Here is a 5,768-nt window from a genome sequence, read left to right as displayed (position 1 = left end):
TGTTCTATATTCTATACTCTAAATTCTATATTCAGTATTCCATATTCTACATTTTAAATTCTGTGTTCTCCATTCCATGTTCTAAAGTCTGGTTTCTATATCCTCTATTCTATATTCTATATCCTGTGTTCTACATTTTATTGTCTTAATCCTATATTCAGCGTTCTGTATTCTTATTCTAAATTCTGTGTTCTGCATTCCATGTTCTAAATTCTGGGTTCTATATTCTGTTTTACATATTTTATATTATGTGTTCTACATTCTATATTAGTATTCTATATTCTGCATTCCGTATTCTACATTATATATTCAGTGTTCTACCTTCTATTTTCTAAATTCTGTTTTCTGTATTCTGTATTCTATATTCTAAATTCTGTGTTCTGCGTTCCATGTTCTAAATTCTCTTTTCTATATTCTATATTCTGTGTTCCTCTTTCATATTCTAAATTCTGTATTCACTATTTTGTATTCTATATTGTAAATTCTATTCTCTGCATTCCATTTCTAAATTCTGGGTTCTATGTTCTCTTTTATATATTCTATATTCTGTGTTCTTCATTCTAGATTCTACATTCTAAATTCTGCATTCCGTATTCTATATTCTAATTTCTGTGTTCTGCATTCTATGTTCTAAATTTTATGTTCAGTATACCTTATTATATATTCTAAATTCTGTGTTCTGCATTCCATGTTCTAAATTCTGTTTTCTGCATTCTTTTTTCCATATTCTATATTCTGTTTTCTAAATTATATATTCTGTATTCTATATTCTGCATTCCGTAATCTATATTCAATATTCTGTGTTCTACATTCTATATTCTAAATTCTATATTGAGTATTCCGTATGCTATATTCTAAATTCTGAGTTCTGCATTCCATGTTCTAAATTCTGGGTTCTATAATCTATATTCTATATTCTAAATTCTGTGTTCTGCATAGCTTTTTTTTAAATCTGGATTCTACATTGTGTATTCTATATTCTATATTCTGTGTTCTACATTCTATATTCTAAATTCTATATTCAGTATTCTTTATTCTATATTCCAAATTCTGTGTTCTACATTCTATATTCTAAATTTTCTATTCAGTATTCTGTATTCTATATTCTAAATTCTGAGTTCTGTTTCCATGTTCCAAAATCTAGCTTCAATATTTTCTGAGCTATATTTTTATTCTGTTTTCTACATTCTATATTCTAAACTATATATTCAGTATTATGTATCCTATATTCTATATTGTGTGATCTACATTCAATTTTTTAATTGTAAATTAAGTATTCTGTATACTATATTCTACATTCTGTGTTCTGCATTCCAAGTTCTAAATTCTCTATTCTCTCTATTCTATAATCTGTGTTCTCTTTCTATATTCTAAATTTTATATTCATTATTCTGTATTCTATATTCTAAATACTGTGTTCTGCACTCCACGTTCTCAATTCTATATTCAGTATTCTGTATTCTATAGTCTAAATTCTGTGTTCTGCATTCTATGTTCTAATTTCTATGTTCAGTATACTGTATTATATATTCTAAATTCTGTATTCTGCATTCCATGTTCTAAATTCTAATTTCTATATTCTTTTTTCCATATTCTATATTCTGTTTTCTAAATTCTATATTCTGTATTCTATATTCTGCATTCCGTATTCTATATTCAATATTCTGTGTTCTACATTTTTATTCTGAATTCTATATTCAGTATTCCATATGCTATATTCTAAATTCTGTCTTTTGCATTCCATGTTCTAAATTCTTGGTTCTATAAACTATATTCTATATTCTATATTCTGTGTTCTACATTCTATATTCTAAATACTATATTCAGTTTTCTGTATTCTATATTATAAATTCTGTGTTCTACATTCTATATTCAGTATTATGTAATCTATATTTTTAACTCTGTGTTCTGCATAGCATGTTCTTGATGCTATATTCTAGACTCTGTATTCTACATTCTATACTTTGTGTTCTACATTCTATAATCTAAATTCTATATTCAGTATTCTTTATTCTATAATGTTAATTCTGTGTTCTACATTCTATATTCTAAATTGTATATTCAGTATTCTGTGTTCTATATTCTAAATTCTTAGTTCTGCTTTCCATGTTCCAAAATCTGGCTTCAATATTCTCTAAGCAATATTTTTTATTCTGTTTTCTACATTCTATATTCTAAATTATATATTCAATATTATGTATTTTATATTCTATATTCTGTGTTCTACATTCAATTTTTAAATTGCTTATTAAGTATTCTGTATACTACATTCTAAATTCTGTGTTCTGTAATCCATGTTCTAAATTCTGGGTTCTATATCCTCTTTTCTATCTTCTATATTCTGTGTTCTACATTCTATATTCTAAATTCTATATTCAGCATTCTGTATTCTATATTCTAAATTTGGTGTTCTACATTCTATATTCTAAATTCTTTATTGAGTGTTCCGTATGCTATATTCTAAATTCTGGGTTCTATAATCTATATTCTATTTCTATATTCTGTCTTCTGCATTCTATATTCTAAATACTATATACAGCTTTCTGTATTCTATATTATAAATTCTGTGTTCTACATTCTATATTCTAAATTCTATATTCAGTATTATGATATCTATATTCTAAATTCTGTGTTCTGCATAGCATGTTCTTAAATCTGGATTCTACATTCTGTATTCTATAATCTATATTCTGTTTTCTACATTCTATATTCTTAATTCTATATTCAGTATTCTTTATTGTATATTCCAAATTCTGTGTTCTACATTCTATATTCTAAATTTTATATTCAGTATTCTCTATTCTATATTTTAAATTCTGAGTTCTGTTTCCATGTTCCAAAATCTGGCTTCAATAATTTCTGAGCTATAATTTTTATTCTGTTTTCTACATTCTATATTCTAAACTATATATTCAGTATTATGTATCCTATATTCTATATTCTGTGTTCTACATTCAATTTTTTTAATTGTTTATTAAGTATTCAGTGTACTATATTATACATTCTGTGTTATGCATTCCAAGTTCTAAATTCTCTATACTCTATTCAATAATCTGTGTTCTATTTCTATATTCTAAATTTTATATTCATTATTCTGTATTCTATATTCTAAATACTGTGTTCTGCACTCCATGTTCTCAATTCTATATTCAGTATTATGTATTCTATAGTCTAAGTTCTGTGTTCTGCATTCTATTTTCTAAGTTCTATGATCAGTATACTGTATTATATATTCTAAATTCTGTATTCTGCATTCCATGTTCTAAATTCTAATTTCTGTATTCTTTTTTCCATATTCTATATTCTGTTTTCTAAATTCTATATTCTGTATTTTATATTCTGCATTCCGTAATCTATATTCAATATTCTGTGTTCTACATTCTATATTCTGAATTCTATATTCAGTATTCCGTATGCTATATTCTAAATTCTGTGTTTTGCATTCCATGTTCTAAATTCTTGGTTTTATAATCTATATTCTATATTCTCTTTCTACATTCTATATTCTAAATACTATATTCAGCTTACTGTATTCTATATTATAAATTCTGTGTTCTACATTCTATATTCTGAATTCTATATTCAGTATTCCGTATGCTATATTCTAAATTCTGTGTTTTGCATTCCATGTTCTAAATTCTTGGTTTTATAATCTATATTCTATATTCTCTTTCTACATTCTATATTCTAAATACTATATTCAGCTTACTGTATTCTATATTATAAATTCTGTGTTCTACATTCTATATTCTAAATTCTATATTCGGTATTATGTAATCTATATTCTTAATTCTGTGTTCTGCATTGCATGTTCTTAATGCTGGATTCTATACTCTGTATTCTACATTCTATACTCTGTGTTCTACATTCTATATTCTAAATTCAATATTCAGTATTCTTTATTCTATATTGTAAATTCTGTGTTCTACATTCTATATTCTAAATTGTATATTCAGTATTCTCTATTCTAAATTCTAAATTCTTAGTTCTGCTTTCCATGTTCCAAAATCTGGCTTCAGTATTCTCTAAGCTATATTTTTTGTTCTGTTTTCTACAGTCTATATTATAAATTATATATTCAGTATTATGTATTTTATATTCTATATTCTGTGTTCTACATTCAATTTTTAAATTTTTTATTAAGTATTCTGTATACTATATTCTAAATTCTGTGTTCTGTTATCCATGTTCTAAATTCTGGGTTCTATATCCTCTTTTCTATCTTCTATATTCTGTGTTCTACATTCTATATTCTAAATACTGTATACAGCTTTCTGTATTCTATATTATAAATTGTGTGTTCTACATTCTATATTCTAAATTCTATATTCAGTATTATGAAATCTATATTCTAAATTCTGTGTTCTGCATAGCATGTTTTTAAATCTGGATTCTACATTCTGTATTCTATATTCTTTATTCTGTGTTCTACATTCTATATTCTAAATTCTATATTCAGTAATCTGTATACTATATTCTAAATTCTGTGTTCTGCATTCCATGTTCTAAATTCTCTATTCTCTATTCTATATTCTGTGATAAACTTTCTGTATTCTGAATTTTTATTCAGTACTCTGTATTCTATATTGTATATTCTGTGTTCTGCATTCCATGGTCTCAATTCTATATTCAGTAATCTGTATTCTATATTCTTAATTCTGTGTTCTGCATTCCATGTTCTAAATTCTGTTTTCTGTATTCTTTTTTCCATATTCTACATTCTGTTTTCTACATTCAATATTCTGTACTCTATTTCTGCATTCCGCATTCTATATTCAATATTCTGTGTTCTACATTCTAGATTCTAAATTCTATATTCAGTATTCTTTATTCTATATTCTAAATTCTGTGTTCTGCATTCTATATTCTAAATTGTATATTCAGTATTCAGTATTCTATATTCGAAATTCTGAGTTCTGATTTCCATGTTCCAAAATCTGGCTTAAATATTCTCTTAGCTGTATTTTTTATTCTTTTGTTTACATTCTATATTCTAAATTATATTTTCAGTATTATGTATTCTATATTCTATATTCCGTGTTCTAAATTCAATTATTTTTAATTGTTTATTAAGTATTCTGTATACTATATTCTGAATTCCGTGTTATGCATTCCATGTTGTAAATTCTGGGTTCTATATCCTCTTTTCTATATTCTATATTCTGTGTTCTACATTGTATATTCTAAATTCTATATTCAGCATTCTGTATTCTATATTCTAAATTTTGTGTTCTACATTCTATACTCTAAATTCTATATTGAGTAATATGTATTTTATATTCTATATTCTGTGCTCTACATTCAATTTTTAATTGTTTATTAAGTATTCTGTATACTATATTCTAAATTCTGTGTTCTGCAATCCATGTTCTAAATTCTGGGTTCTATATTCTCTTTTCTATTTCCTATTTTCTGTGTTCTAGATTCTATATTCTAAATTCTATATTCAGCTTTCTGTATTCTATATTCTTAATTTTGTGTTCTACATTCTATATCCTAAATTTTATATTCAGTATTATGTATTCTATAATTTAATTCTGTGTTCTGCTTTCCATGCTCTAAATTCTGTGTCCTATATTCTATATTCAATATTTTATATTCTGTGTTCTACATTCTTTATTCTAAACTCTATATTCAGTATTCTGTATTTTATAATCTAAATTATGTGTTCTGCATTCCATGTTCTAAATTCTATATTCAGTATTCTGTATTCTATATTCTAAATTCTGTGTTCTACATTCCATGTTATAAATTCTATATTCAGCATT

This window comes from Vicugna pacos, unplaced genomic scaffold, assembly GCF_048564905.1.
Source record: "Vicugna pacos unplaced genomic scaffold, VicPac4 scaffold_20, whole genome shotgun sequence".
In the NCBI taxonomy this organism is placed as follows: domain Eukaryota; kingdom Metazoa; phylum Chordata; class Mammalia; order Artiodactyla; family Camelidae; genus Vicugna; species Vicugna pacos.
Note: the sequence above shows the minus strand (reverse complement) of the source record.